Raw genomic sequence first — 15,722 nt, 5'->3', positions numbered from 1 at the left:
AAAATTACTTGTCCTCACTCATTCTCCCATATGAATGTCAAAATTATTGTTAAGTTCCGAAAAAAGAATTCTACTGTAATCTGAATTGGAATTACATGTTTCAGTTCACTTAAAGGAATGGACTGTTCAACTTTTCTCTTATGTGTTTCAACAGTGTGTTACAGTTTTCTTTATAGGTTCTGTGATGGTTAATTTTATGTGTCATTTCTCACCCATACCTGATCAGGTGAAATTTAATGAGGCTTTGGACTTGGATTCGGTGTTGGAATGGGTTAAGACCTCTGGGGATATTGAGATGGGGTGAGTGTATTTTGCACATGAGAAGGACGTAAATTTTGGGGGGACCAAAGGGCATAATGTTATGGACCCGTTTCTATCCCCTCAAAATTTATATATTGAAGCTCTAACCACCAGTGTGACTGTATTTGGAGATAGGGTCTCTAAGGAGGTTAGAGGTTAAATGAGGCCATAAGGGTGGGGCCTTAATCTGACAGGAATAGTATCCTTATAAGAAGAGGAAGAGACACCAGAATTCTGTGTGTGTGTGCATGGAGAAGAGGCCATGTGAGGATGTAGTTAGAAGTCTGACCCCAGAAAGAGAAGTCTGACCCAAACCAACCCCGACAGCACCTTGATTTTGGACTTCTAGCCTCTAGAACTGGGAGAACATAAATTTCTGCCGTTTAAGGCACCCAATCTACGGTTTTCTCTTATGGTGCCCTGCAGACTAAGACAGGGTCTACTACACATTTCTTAAGCAGTTTTTCCCAGGTATTTTTTATTATAATAGCATTCAAGGTGGTATTTGGAATACCGGTTCTGAGACTTCTGTGCACATATTACTAGTGTTCCTCTGCTCCTTTTCTTGAAGTCTGCTCTTGTCCCTATTGCCTCAAATCCATCTATCTTGTGGCTTGTTATTGAGCTGCTGCATTCAAAGGTACCCGACCTTGGTTATTAACCTTTGTACTGGAGACAGAGACACTATGATTTCCAAATGCAATCCTTGAGGTCAGACACATACATTCATCTTAGAGACCAATCAGACTTTTCCCCCAAATTAAAAAACACAGTATTAGAAACAAGGTGATGATTTGTATGTGTGTGTGTTTTATTATATATTAGTCTCTTAAATCAAATAGAAAACAAAAAGTGGAGCTACAAACCAAAGTTATGATAGTACTAGCTTTTCTCATTACCCGTCTATCTACTTTTACCAGAGGTCTTTATTTCTTCATAAGGCTTTGAGTTACTGTCCAGGGTCCTTGACTGCAACCTGAAGAATTCCCTGTGGCAGGCAGGTCTGGTGGTTAAAAACTCTCTCAACTCTTGATTAACTGAGAACGTCTTTATTTCTCCCTCATTTTCGAAGGAAAGTTTTGCTAGATATAGGATTCTTTGTTGACGGTTTCTTTCCTTCAACACTTCAAGTACATTGAGCCATGCCATCTGGCCTCCGAGGCTCCTGATGAGAAATCTGCTCATGACCTTCCCGGCAATTCTTCTCTCAGCTTCATAGACTTTCATAACGTACCTTATCGGGTCTTATGCAACAGAACATTTTGTATAGTATTGTGAAGTCAGTTAAGTTGTAACATATTTTGAGACCAGAATTTAAGGAAAAGGAATTGAATATTTCAAGTGTAGACATTACGAGGTCTTTAAAATTATTACACATTTTCAAACTAGAAATAAAAAGGCCACTGAAGTATCCTACAGATTTTAATTTATAACAAAGTGAATACCAATATCTAATAACACAAGTAAAGAAAAATTTCTTTGGGATCCTTTTTCCTAAGTGTAAAGGGGCCTTGAACTCAAAAAGTGAGAAAACCACTGTGGCTTATCCCCAGCTTTGATGGGTCCATTTCTTGCTCTGACCTCACAGTGCACCACTGTTATGAACTTCACAGAAGCCCTATAGGAGCCCAGCTGGGACCAGGTTTTTGGTCCTTAGAGCCCAGGAAGCTGCTTTTGGTGACCTGACGGCCTTGGACCCACAGTTACCTTGTTTTTTCCTTGTTTCTGCCATTTTGTTGATTTTTTTTTCTCTTTACTCCTTTTTATTTTTCTCTCTTCTTTGCCTTTTTCTCATTTTTCTTTATTTTTCTCTCTGTATCATTTCTTAAGAGTTTTAAATTTTTTCTTCTCAATTTTTTGGTGTTTCTTTTCCATTTCTTCTGCTTTGCTTTCTTCCTTTCTTCTTTTTCTCATTTTTATCTTAATTTTAGTTAGTATTGCTAGATTAGTACAGTTCGCATAGTCAGTATTGTTGGTATAGTTAGCATAGTTGGTATAGTTAATACTTTATTAGCATAGTTAGTGTAGTTAGTAGTAGTTAGCGCTGTTGGCACAGTTAGCATAGTTAGCGTTGTTAGTTAGGATAGTTAGCATTGCTAGTTAGTGCTGTCAGTCAGTGTAGTTAGGTCACAAGTATGCAGGGCCTCACAGCCAACTGTGCTGACAAGGAGGCTCATATTGATGATTATGAGATCCTCCACACCATTGGCGAAGGCAGCTTTGCTAAAGTGAAGCTGGCCCAGCACATTCTGACCGGGAGACAGGTGGCTGTAAAGGTCATTAAAAAGAGGCGTCGGAGCTTCTCAACTTTCCAGCAGCGACTTTTCCGGGAAGTGCACAGTATGAAGGCTCTGAATCACCCCAATATTGTAAAACTGCTGGGGGTGATTGACACGGAGGAGACAATGTTCTTAATAATGGAGTACCTCAGTGGTGGGGACATGTACACCTACTTGAACATACATGGCCGTATGACAGAGGCACAGGCCCGAGGCCCGTTCCAGCAGCTGGTCTCTGCTCTGCAACACTGCCACCAGAGGGGCATCGTGCACCGGGACCTGAAGCCACCGAACCTCCTCTTTGATGCCAACATGAATATAAAACTCACAGACTTTGGCTTCAGCAACAAGTGTGATGACAGCAGGAAACTGGACACGTTCTGCGGCACAGTCGCGTATGCTGCCCCGGAACTCTTGCTGGGGCAGAGGTACAGCGGCCCTGCGGCGGACGTGTGGAGCCTGGGAGTAGTGTTCTACAACATGGTAACTGGGTCCAGTCCCTTTGTGGGAAAAGACGTGCAGGAGCTGCGGAAGCAAATCTTAAAAGGGCAATATCCCATTCCAAATTACCTGTCTGTGGAGATAAGGAGTTTATTACAAAAAATGATCTCCCTCAAGCCCAGTGACAGAGGCACCTTACCTGACCTCATGAAGCACCCATGGGTGAATATGGGCCAGAAGAAGCCACTCCAGCCACCCTGTGAAGAGGACCTGGAGGTGACAGTGAGGAGGATTCTGGACTCGATGTGGGACGAGATCCAGGACGGAGGAGAAGGCAGTGTGAGCTCCAAGAAACCAATGGTGGGGTCCTCCATCATAGCTGCAGGGCCCTTCTCCTCCGGGGACCTCAGTGGCAATGAACTCGAGCCTTTTCCAAGCCCTGAGTTGTCCACCCTGGAAACCAGGCGGCTCCACCAGGGAGAAAATATGCAAGAGCAGGAAGACCAGCAGGCAGGGCAGAAGACCAGTGAGCCTGCCTGTCCCCCACCCAGCCTGGACTCAAGGACTGCCACCCCCAGCCCAGCCCACCAGTGTGGCCCTGGAGCATACCCCTGCACCAGCAGCAGGACTGGAGCCCCAGCGGGAACCAGCTGCCCCCTGCGTGTGTCCAACACTGGAAGGTCCTCCCACGCTGCACAGCCTGAGAGTATGTCCTCATCCATTCCCTTTGGCCACAGCCAGAAAAAGCAAGGGGTGGCTGGGACAGTCTGGAACTTTTTAAAAAGGCATCTTGGTGGTTGTTGCCAGCTGCCCAGCAAGAGGCGTCGTAATAAAGTGAGCCCATCTGAACCCCATGGGTGACCGAGGCAGGAAGGTCAGGCCGCCGCGCTCCCTGGGACCCGGTCCAGTGGAAGGTGACTGTGTTCTCTGCACGGCTTTCAGAAGCATCGTATCCAAGACCCTGGCCAGCTCAGAGGATGGTCCAGAGCAGCCAGGGCGACTGAGAGGCCACGGTGGCTGCAGGTCCGCCCCTCAACCCTCACCTGGGTGAAACTTCAGAGACTGGAGTGTCATTCCTGTGGCACGTCTCCCCTCCCCCAGTCTTCTGTCTTCCATGTTGGTGGGGGAGGGGGCGGATAGTTCTTGTTCCAAGAACTCCTTGGTTCTTCCAATTCTAGTTAATAAACTTGATGCTCCAGAAGGATGTATCACACTCTGCTTTGCGTCTTCCCTGCACAGAATTGGGGCTGTGCATTTTCCAGTTAGACAAGTGTGTAACCATGTAGTGCTTGGAGTTAATCAGAACAACTAAAGGGAAAAATGACCTAAGAGAATTAGCACAATGACTCCCAACAGCAACAACTGCTGCCCTGCAGGGCAGAAATGCAGAAAGTGTGAAATACCTTCCTGCACTAACATTACCGAACATTTTCAGAAGGGCCGAGGGGAACTTTTGGTCCCTGCAGCCTGTGTTAATGACAACAGAGAGGCCCCTAAGAGGATAAGAAGGTCCCGTGAACCAGCCTGTGCGCGGTGTGGTAAGGTCCCTGTGCAGCTGAGTTTCATGACTGTCACGCAGCAGTTGGGCTCTCCTCTTCCCCCGTGCGGAGGGGCCCTGATGCATGGGTGTATTTTATTTTTTTGATGTGCACCATTTAAAAAGTCTTGTTACAATATTCCTTCTGTTTTATGTTTTGGTATTTTTGGCCGCGAGGCATGTGGGATCTTGGTCCCCGACAAGGGATCCAACCCGCACCCCCTGCACTGGAAGGCGAAGTCTTCACCACTGGACTGCCAGGGAAGTCTCTTTTTAAATTTCATTGTTTTGATGCATGGGTTTGACCACAGGGACTGGATGGTTATACTAGATGATCATACTTTCAAAACACTGGATTGGTCAGCGTTCCCTGGTTCCCTGGTTCAATAAGCCCTTGAACACACGGGTGACTGGGCAGGGTCTTCTTCCCAGAGGCCTCTCTCTGGGGGCACATGCTCTCAGAGGCATCACCTGCACAGTCCCATTGGCTCTCGTGTGCTTACAGGTCACTTGCCGACGGCGGAATCCTTCACTGCAAGACACAGAGCACTCTGACCACGTGCCCGTGAACCACCTAAACAAAAAAGTACAGGAGCTTAGTAAAGACAGGTAGGACAGATCCTACAGGAAGTGCCTTCCAAAGGAAAAATCGATCCTAACATGATGACTGTTTCAGGGCCCTCACACGTCTCTCTGGGAATGGGCAGCAGCACAGATAACTCCCAGCCATATGCTCAGAGTTGCTTTTACTCAGAGAAGCAACAGAATCACCACATGGAGACAGCCAATAGAGGGGCGGGATAGAGCCGTCTTCAAGTATGTGAGGAGCCATGACTTGTGTGGCTTCATAGAGGAGAGCTAGGGCAAAATTAGGTGGAAACTTCAAAAAGGTGGGTTTCAACTCACTGAAACCAAAGGGAAGAAAATATTGCTAAAATCACCTATGTGCTCTTTGTGCTCTGAGACATCTGCATATTTTCTAATGTAATTGTCATCTTGTTCCCATTCTTACAATGAAGACACCGATGTCCACAGGGTTAAATAGCTATGGTCACATGACTAACATGCCAGCAAAGCTGGGACTGCTTCTAGATTTATCTCACCCTAAAGTTCATAATGATTAAAGGAGACTGAACTAGGAACTGGACACCTTGGAGATATTGAGTGCTCTGTCACTCAAGATGTTCGAGCTGCCACCAGGATGCTGCAGAGTAGGGGTTCCTAACCTGAGCCCCATGGTTCTCCAAGGGAACCATGGACTTGGATGGGAAAAGGATTACATCTTCATTGTCACTAAGCTCTAACGGCAATTGAGTATTGCCTTCAGTTGTAAAAATGCAGGCCACAACATATAGTAGGAGTAGCAGCAATACCTGTGATTTTGTTACCAATAGAAATCATAGCTGTTTTCACATGACATGAAAATTGTGGTAGGCATCCAAAACAGCAATTACATTCATCACCATTTCAAAGTCAATGGTACTAGTAGATCCTATTATTTAGTGTGTTAATAGAGAAGCAAATTTACTACTACATCACATTTAAAACTCCTTCAGTAACTGTATTTCAATATAATTAATTGGCTTCCTTTGTAATCAAGTATATTTTATTTTATAGATTTAAAACCCTTGTTTGAGAAGGGAGCCATAGGCTTCTCTAGACTACGGAGGGCTCCGTGGCACTGAAATGTGAAGGACTCCTGATGGAGAGGGATCTAGGGTTAGATGATCTCTACTGTTTCTTCTAGGTATGAAAGTGTATGACTCTGTTTTTTCTAGGAGTGGCTAAAGGCTTGAGAGTACTTAATAAATAAGGATAAACTTCCCAATGTGAATTCTCACTTTGTGAGAATCAAGAATTGACATAAACCAGTTTTCTTGGATCAAATCCCTCCTAGTTATTCTAGCATCCATTTGCTGCTTCCTGAGGGACAGATGACTCTTGCACAAGCTCTTCCTTTGAAGGATAGGAAGAGCTCATGCCAGAGTCAAGGTGCCTGCAGCACTGGAAGACAGGTCAAGGTGCCTACGGTACCCACGGCTCTTCTAAGAACGTGTTCCGAGGCATCTCCTTTGTTTCACCGTGTGACCATGCCTCCCACTTCTCCTCCAAGGCACAGATCATGGATCCGGGGTGGGCATTTGCACAGAGCAGTGAGCTGGACAACATTATGTACACCTCCGATTCCTCCTCAGTAAAATGAGGTTGATAATAGTGTCTGCCTCACAGGTTTGTGCTCAGTAAGTGCTACTACTGTTTGGTTTTTGTCTTGGTTTGTTTTTTTCTTTGTTTTTACTGTGAATTTTGCCACTGTGAGCTAAAATATTGCCTGCCATATCAGTAAACAAAGGATGTTGCAGCCATCAAGCCATCACATGGCTGCCCTGACGGTGCACCACCCGGAGGAGACTCAGGATGAGACAGCACAGGACACTGGCCCCAGGCAGTGGAGGTGCACATCAAAGGAATGATTTCAGTGAGCCCAGACTCTTGCTTCTTCCCCTACAGACAAAGGCGCTAAATTCCTTAACTTGAGATAGCTGGTTTTCTTTAATTAACAGTAATCTTTTCATGTTCCAACTACCTGGTCTTTTGTTGCAGAAACTCCTATATATCGTGGCTCCCCAATCCGCTCCTTGCCACTTCAGAACAGTTTCTCAACATTATCTGGGATGCTATGTCCCAAGCTTGAAGTGCTCAGAATGTCTGTCGAATAAAACATACCTCTCGACTTTTAGGTTGTGCAGTATTTTCCTTCCACAGCATCACTGGTCAGTTATCTGCTAGGCACTATGCTATTCATTCAACAAATATTTTTAGAGTGTGCAATGGGCCAATCAGTGTGCTGAGTGCTGGGGATAACTTAAGCACACCAGCTGTGGATTTGCTCTCCTGGAACTGATGGTCCAGTACGTGGGCAAGACAGGCAGATTGTGGTAAGAGCTGTGCAGAAGAATGACACGGAAATAGAAAAACATATAGCACAGGGGTCTGGTTTAGTTTGGGGCCTAGGTGGTTTCCCTGAAAATAGATGAATAGGAATAACTAAGTGAAAAGAGAGGAAGAAGTATGTGCAAAGGCCACGAGTCAGGAGACAGAACGGTATATCAAACCGACGAAAAAGACTATTGTGGATGGAGATCCAATAACCAGGCTGGGAGACACAGCAATGAGGCAGAAAGGCAGCCTGAGACCCAAGCACGGAGGGACTTTTATTCTTTCACTCATGTATTCGGTCAGGCAGCAAATAGGTACTGGGCACTTACTTACCATGTGCAAGGCATTATTATAGACATTGGGGGACAAATTGAACAAGATAGACACAGTCCCTATGCCAGGAATTTTGACCTTTGTCTTAAGAAGAAAGGGAAGGCATGGAAGGTTTTTTTTTAACATCTGTATTGGAGTATAACTACTTTACAATGGTGTGTTAGTTTCCGCTTTATAACAAGTGAATCAGCCATATGTCCACATATATCCCCATATCTCCTCCCTCTTGCGTCTCCCTCCCACCCTCCCTATCCCACCGGTTTAGGTGGTCACAAAGCAGCGAGCTGATCTCCCTGTTCTATGCGGCTGCTTCACACTAGATGTCTGTTTTACATTTGGTAGTGTATATATGTCCATGCCACTCTCTCACTTCGTCCCGGCTTACGCTTCCCCCTCGTCGTGTCCTCAAGTCCATTCTCTACGTCTGCTTCTTTATTTGTGCCCTGCCCCTAGGTTCTTCAGATCCATTTTTTCTTCTTTTAGATTCCGTAAATATGTGTTACCATACGGTATTTGTTTTTCTCTTTCTGACTTACTTCACTCTGTATGACAGACTCTAGGTCCATCCACTTCACTACAAATAACTCAATTTCGTTTCTTTTTATGGCTGAGTAATATTCCATTGTATAGAGGTGCCGCATCTTTTTTTTAACATCTTTATTGAAGTATAATTGCTTTACAATGGTGTGTTAGTTTCTGCTTTACAACAAAGTGAATCAGTTATACCTATACATATGTTCCCATATCTCTTCCCTCTTGCGTCTCCCTCCTACCCTCCCTATGCCACCCCTCTAGGTGGTCACAAAGCACTGAGCTGATCTCCCTTGTGTTATGTGGCTGCTTCCCACTAGCTATCAATTTTACGTTTGGTAGTGTATATATGTCCATGCCACTCTCTCACTTCGTCACAGCTTACCCTTCCCCCTCCCCATATCCTCAAGTCCATGCTCTAGTAGGTCTGTGTTTTAGTCCCGTCCTACCCTGCGGGAGTCCGGCTCCTGCAGGTCCAGGAATACCCGAGGGATGGACAGCGTCGGCGAGGGGAGGTTAAATAAATCAATAACACTCTGTATGTGCAAGCATGGTCTCATATTTTATTTTCTCACAGTCAGATTTATATACCCTAAGTCATTACATCATCAGGTGCGTAGCTAAAACCTCAGAAGATATTTATAATAGATTGTACCTAATATTTCTATATGTACTTTTAAAATAATTCTAAAGGTTCTCAAAACATCATTGTTTTTTCTTAGAGTAGGTTCAATCTGTACTAATAACAAAGCCAAGCTAATATGTAACAAGCCATTAAAAGAAATTATGAAGGAGGAAGTTTCCTGAACTTTCCTGTGTATCGCAGAGGTCCGCATGGACAAGTCTTAACAATGTATCCCTAAATTATCTACAATATATTTCACAATTCAATCTATCACTGTGTTTTTCTGGGCAAGAAGCCTTGTCTGAATGGACGAGTCACCAATTCTCCAATGTTGGCAGTTGGCTCTGTATGATTAATTTATCCTTATACCAGAACCAACAATACCCATAATCATTTATTACTCCCATGTAGGGCCATTGTTTTTTTTTATTATTGGTGTTTTCCATAGAAACAACCCTACATTTCCAGGTTGTTTTGTTTTTTTCTCCCACCAGCCAGGGGGTGTTGTTAAAAAGTCCCAATTCGTAGGTTTTGGTTTGGGACAGGGAAGAGGATGTTTTACACGGTTAAGCTTGGGACAGGGGGCAAATCCCCCATATACTTTTTCAAGGCAGAAGCACAAAATGACAAAACAGCTCAGAAGAGATGTAGTCAGCTTCCTGGGCACAGCACTGCCCTGCAGCGCTGTCTTGGAATGTTGTTCTATGACCCTGTCATGGCACAGAGGCTCCAGGTTGGCTTCTAACACTACCCCTAGGCTCTTCATGACATTTTTTTCCCCCTTAGATTCCATATGTATGTGTTAGCATACGGTATTTGTTTTTCTCCTTCTGACTTACTTCACTCTGTATGACAGACGTCAGGTCCATCCACCTCACTACAAATAACTCGATTTCATTTCTTTTTATAACTGAGTAATATGCCGTTGTATATATGTGCCATATCTTCTTTATCCATTCATCTTTCGATGGACACTTAGATTGCTTCCATGTCCTGGCTATTGTAAATAGAGCTGCAATGAACATTGTGGTACAGGACTCTTTTTGAATTATGGTTTTCTCAGGGGATATGCCCAGTAGTCGGATTGCTGGGTCGTATGCTTGTTCTATTTTTAGTTTTTTAAGGAACCTCCATTCTGTTCTCCATAGTGGCTGTATCAATTTACATTCTCATCAAAAGTACAAGAGGATTCCCTTTTCAACAGAGGAGCATCGTGATGAGTTTGTGTTTTGGATTTAAGGTTTTTTTTAACGTGGACCATTTTTAAAGTCTTTATTGAATCTGTTACAATATTGCTTCAGTTTTATGTTTTGGTTTTTTGGCCGCGAGGCATGTGGGACCTTAGCTCCCCGACCAGGGGTCGAACCCACACCCCCTATATTAGAAGGCCAAGTCTTAACCACTGGACTGCCAGGAAGTCCCATGAGTTTGTGTTTTCAAAGATGGTTGTGCTTATAGACTGGACAAGGCACTCTAGAGACAAAACTCAGGAGGCTCCTGGAGTGGTCCTAGTGAGGAATGATGATGGCTTGGACTCCATTGGTAACAGTGGGAAATTGACAAGAAAGGATGGAAGTGAGAGGAAGGGGGGAGTTTAGGATGCTGTCAATGTGATCTGGAACACTGGGGACGGATCAGATTTGGTGGAGATCATGAGTTTGACTTTGGACATTTTTAAAACCATTGATTTGTGTTGTCTGTGATACAGAAAGGTTAGTAATGCTTTTACCCCTGGGGGTAGAGTCTAAGGAACTGTGCTTTTAACTTGTGCCTCTCATGATCTGGTCTACTGCCTTATCTGTGGGGTAAACCCATGAAATGAGCTTCACTGTGCTCTTAAGGTACACTGTGAGTACAAGAAACAGATTTGGGTAGCGATTAAGAACACAAGCTGTGAAATCAGACTATCAATTTGAATTCTGGCCCTTGTAACACTGAGGCCTAGGGGAGTTGTTCCAACTGTAAGATAGAAAATGAACGACATCAACCTCATAGGTGACTGTGAAGTGATCCACATAAAGCACTTAGCAGAGTGCCTTGTACGGTACATGCTAAACAAATCTTCCTGGTTGAGTTATTAAATCCAAATGACTATGCATTTTAAAACAAGCCAAAACCTGGTACTGATGAGATAAGAAGAGTGACTCTACACACACCTCAAGGGACAGTCCCGGATGTTACAGGGCTGGACCCAGCCATTGGCTTCTGGAGGTGCTCACAGAAGGCCTCACTCACTTCCTGCCCATTGGCCATTACGCACTGGGGTCTCTGAACTCGGGCTCCCAAGTGGCCGCAAGTGGCAGAACAATGTGTCCAGCTACTAAGCTCCCAGAAAGTCTCTATGGAAAGGAATGAATGTCACGACAGCCCCCTGGATGAGAAATGATGAGGGGCTGGAGACAACCTGGCCAAAGACCACTGCCAGCTGTTTTCTGGTTAGCTGCCTGTCTGGTGCTCTGAGTAGCACACTGAGAATAAGCCACCATACAGTGCAAGGGAGTCCTTTAAATCTCCTTTTCCTTCAACTAGCTTATTGTAATAACTGGTGGGAATGGCAGCCAGAATGGGGCCCTTGGACCACAGCCTGGGAGAGGGGCTACTGCGGACCAGCTGGATCTGCCAGAAAAATCTCAGAGAGAAGCTGGAGGTATCCTTTGCAGTGCGCTGGCTCCTCAGGACTCTCCAAGCAGAGCCAACAGGACAAGAGTGGAGGGTCTCTCAGGGGATGCCCTAATGGGTTCTATTTCTCCAAAGTGGATCAGGCCGAGAAATGAAAGATGTTTAGCAGGGAGCAGGAATTAAGCAGAAATGTTAAAGTTGCATTTCAATTCCATTCTTACTTTTCCATGAATTCTGAATCTAAACTTCAGATTAGTCTTGAAACTGCATACATCATTTGTCCTGGAGACATCTAGAAAGGTGAAAATGGGAGTTTCCTTTAGAAACGTTGAAGCTGACCCCCTCCAATAATTATAGCGTTTTTTTCTTTAATCCCCATTCTAAGCAGCCTTTCCCTTCACTTTTGACACATGGTAAAAAGATAAGGTAGGACACGATGATGACACATTTGTATATGAGCATAGAAAGTGCCAGATTTTTTTGTAATAATCCCAAGTAATTGACAGTTACCAGCTGTGTCCACAGGCTCCCTCACAGAGGGACTGATTTAACTTAATCGTTTTCCCGGTTTTCCTTTTGATTTAGGAATTTTTGTCCAAAGTTGCAAACGGTATCATTTGCAAAGGAGAAGGGAATATATTTGTAGTTGCCCCCTAGGATTACAGTTTATTTAAAACAAATTTTAAAAATAGCTATGTTTGGGCTTCCCTGGTGGCGCAGTGGTTGAGAATCCGCCTGCCGATGCAGGGGACACGGGTTCGTGCCCAGGTCTGGGAAGATCCCACGTGCCGCGGAGCGGCTGGGCCCGTGAGCCATGGCCACTGAGCCTGCGCGTCCGGAGCCTGCTCTCCGCAACAGGAGAGGCCACAACAGTGAGAGGCCCGTATACCGGAAAAAAAAAAGAACTAAGTTTATTATTTTCCATTTAATCCTTATGGCCATCTTGTAAATTAGATTAGTTTTACTTGCAGAGGTGGACACTTAAAAAAGCTAAGTGACTTTCCCAAGGTACTTCAGCTGGATTGGGGCCCAGTGTGTCTGTCTCCAAATCTAACTCTTTCTACTCTGTCACATTTCACAAAGACACCTTGACGATTCAAGGCAGGACATACGTGCATTTCTTTAAAAAAATGTTTTTTTACTGAGGTATAATTCACGTACAATAAAATGCTCAGCTATCAGGCATGCGGTTTTATGAGTTTTCACAATTGTATGCACTTATGTAACCGTGATCCCAAGCAAGGTATATAACATTTCATCCCCCACAAAGTTTCCTCTTGCCTCTTTTTTAACCAATTTCCCTCTCCTCCCAGGCAACTACTTCTTCATTTCCATTAATACACATCAGTACTATCTGTTCTTGGTCTTCATACGATACGTAATCTTGTGTGTTTGGCTTCTTTTGGTTAACCTAATATTTCTGAGATTCACCCATATTGTGTATATCAGTCATTCATTCTTTTTTAAAAATAAATTTTATTTATTTATTTATTTAGTTTTGGCTGCGTTGGGTTTTGTTGCGGCGCACGGGCTTCTCTCTGCAGTGGCTTCTCTTGTTGTGGAGCAAGGGCTCTGGGCACATGGCTCTCAGTAGTTGTGGCATGCGGGTTCTGTAGTTGTGGCTCGCGAGCTCTGGAGGACAGGCTCGGTAGTTATGGCGCATGGGCTTAGTTGCATGTGGGATCTTCCCAGACCAGGGCTCAAACCTGTGTCCCCTGCATTGGCAGGCGGATTCTCAACCACTGTGCCACCAAGGAAGCCCTCTTTTTTTTTTTATTGCTGAATAATATTCCATTGTATGAATACACCCACAAAGTTACACCTTATTCTCATAAACATTTCTGATTTTCTTAACTCTACCTCACTCCCTTGGCCTCCTAAAGAGTTTTGCAAGCTGGAAATACCTAGATTAGGTTCTTGTGACCAAGTACTGATATGTGTGGAAAAAAATATTTGTGAAAGAAGGCAAATGAAAGAATTGATTCCACAGTTCTTAGCAAATCTTCCCTCTATTAATATTTATCAAGTTAGTAATTGTTTTGCAACTAGAAGACCAGTGTCTGCATTACCACCAATAATGATGCAGATTTGGGATATGAGCTCCGTGGGCTTCCTCAGGACTGAATTGTTTTTTAAAACGTTCAATATGGAAGTAAAACGTTGAACCCCAGAAGGCTGAGGGGGAAGGGAACAGCTGGCTGGACGCCTAGGAATAATTTTACTCAGTTTACTTAGTTTACATAGTTAATCATTATGTAGTACACTTGAAACCAATATAATATGTCAATAATACATGAACAAAACCAAAATGGGCAATGGACATGAAAAGACATTTCACCCATGAGGATATACAGATGACAAGTCAGCTCATGAAAAGATGTTCAACATCACAAGCTGTTAGGAAAATGCGAATTAAAACCATAATAACATACCAGTACACACCTATCAGAATGGCTAAAAAAAGAAAAAAGAAAAAAAATTAGTGACAATACTAAATGAGGGTGAAGATATGGAGAAACTGGATCACCATATTTTGCTAGTGGGAATATAAAATGGTACACCAGTTTGACAGTTTCTTTAAAAAGTAAACATACAACTACCCTAGGACTCAGCTGATGCACTTCTAGGCTTTCATCCCAGAGAAAAGAAAACTTATGTTCACATGAAAACCTACACAGGAATGCTTATAGAAGCTTTACTCATAGTAGCCCCAAACTAGAAAAAAACCCAGATGTCCTTCAGTGGGTAAAGAGTCAAACAAACTGTGGTTCAACCATACATGGAATAGTAGTAAGCAATAAAAAGGAACCAACCAGTGATGCACACAACAACTTAGATAAGTCTCTAGAGAATTATGCTGAAAATCCAATCCAGAAAAGGTTATATATTATTCAATTACATTTGTGTAACATTCTTGAAATGACAAATTATAGAAATAGAGAAGAGTCAGTCGTTAAGGAGGGGTTGGAAGTGGGAGGGAAGTGGGTGTGGCTATATTAGTGGAACAGGAAGTCTCTTCAAGGTGATGGATTACATCAATGTTAATATCCTGGCTGTGATATTACACTACAGTTCTGCAAGATGTTACCTTTGGAGGGACACTAGGTAAAGGAACAAGAGAACTCTCTGTATTCTTTCTTACGACTGAATGTGAATCTACAATATCTCAAAATAAAAAGTTTAATTTAAAAATTGGATATAAAATCCACAAAGAGATTTAATTACATTGAAACACTTACCCAAAGCCCCACCCATCTATTGCACTTGTAAATACCACATTTCCCTGGTCTGAAGAGAATTAAATGTGAGAATCATCCATGTCCTCCAAGCCAGTGCTCCAGTCATACACTTGCTCTCCTTGCTCAGAATTTGGATTCACTTGGGATTCAGTCTCTCTCTGCTCTTTCTTCTAGCACTTTAGAAGTAAAAAAGAGTTCCTGTGAGTGCATTAATCTAGGAGAGATGGTAAAATGGCAGAATGTCATTCAGATGCTTTGCACGCCCACGACAGGAGACAGTGTCTAACCCTTGCTAAGCCTAGAATCGTAAGTCACAGTTCGAGCTCATATTAAGCACACATGGATGGCGATGACGTTTATAACAATCATTAACTTATATGCTATCAACCCATTCTTTCCGCACCCAGCAAAGCTAAGTTGGAATACTTTTGAAAGGTAATTTTTGTGCTCATGAGTTGAAAGCAGACACTAATCTGTCGTACCTTCAACTTGGTTTCCAGTACCAGGGCCAGGTGTCACTAGAACTCATGGTTCCTACCCCCACAATCTTCCTTTTTAACCTTAGTCAACTCCCTCACCAGTTCTCACAGCAGATGTTTGAACTGTTCGCCCCTCTCTTCAGGCCCTCTTCCTGACCTCTAACCCTCAACTATTTTCACTCTCAAGTACGTAATCTTATTTCCTACCTCCGAGAGAAAATGGAACCTATTATTCAGAAATCCTGCAAGCTCCCCATAATTCAACCTGTAGTTCCATCTATATCTACAAATACCGCTGGCCCTTCTCCTTGTGCTGCAGGGTGGGAGTATTTCATCTGTACTCATCCCTGACTATCTCTTCAGGGAACTAGATCCACTGATCCATTCTTTTTCACTGCTCTA

At 43.6% G+C, this 15,722-nt stretch overlaps 1 long non-coding RNA gene and 1 pseudogene across 3 annotated transcripts in view; both read left to right on the top strand.

The window, feature by feature from the left end:
* The window catches only part of LOC131765117 (uncharacterized), a 112,643-nt gene that overhangs the window by 29,065 nt on the left and 67,856 nt on the right, over positions 1-15,722 (top strand). The window lies entirely within an intron of this gene.
* LOC131765107 (serine/threonine-protein kinase MARK2 pseudogene) lies at positions 2,436-3,881 on the top strand (annotated as a pseudogene).

Source organism: Kogia breviceps, chromosome 11, assembly GCF_026419965.1.
Source record: "Kogia breviceps isolate mKogBre1 chromosome 11, mKogBre1 haplotype 1, whole genome shotgun sequence".
NCBI lineage: Eukaryota > Metazoa > Chordata > Mammalia > Artiodactyla > Physeteridae > Kogia > Kogia breviceps.
Note: the sequence above shows the minus strand (reverse complement) of the source record. Positions and strands in the feature narration are given on the sequence as shown.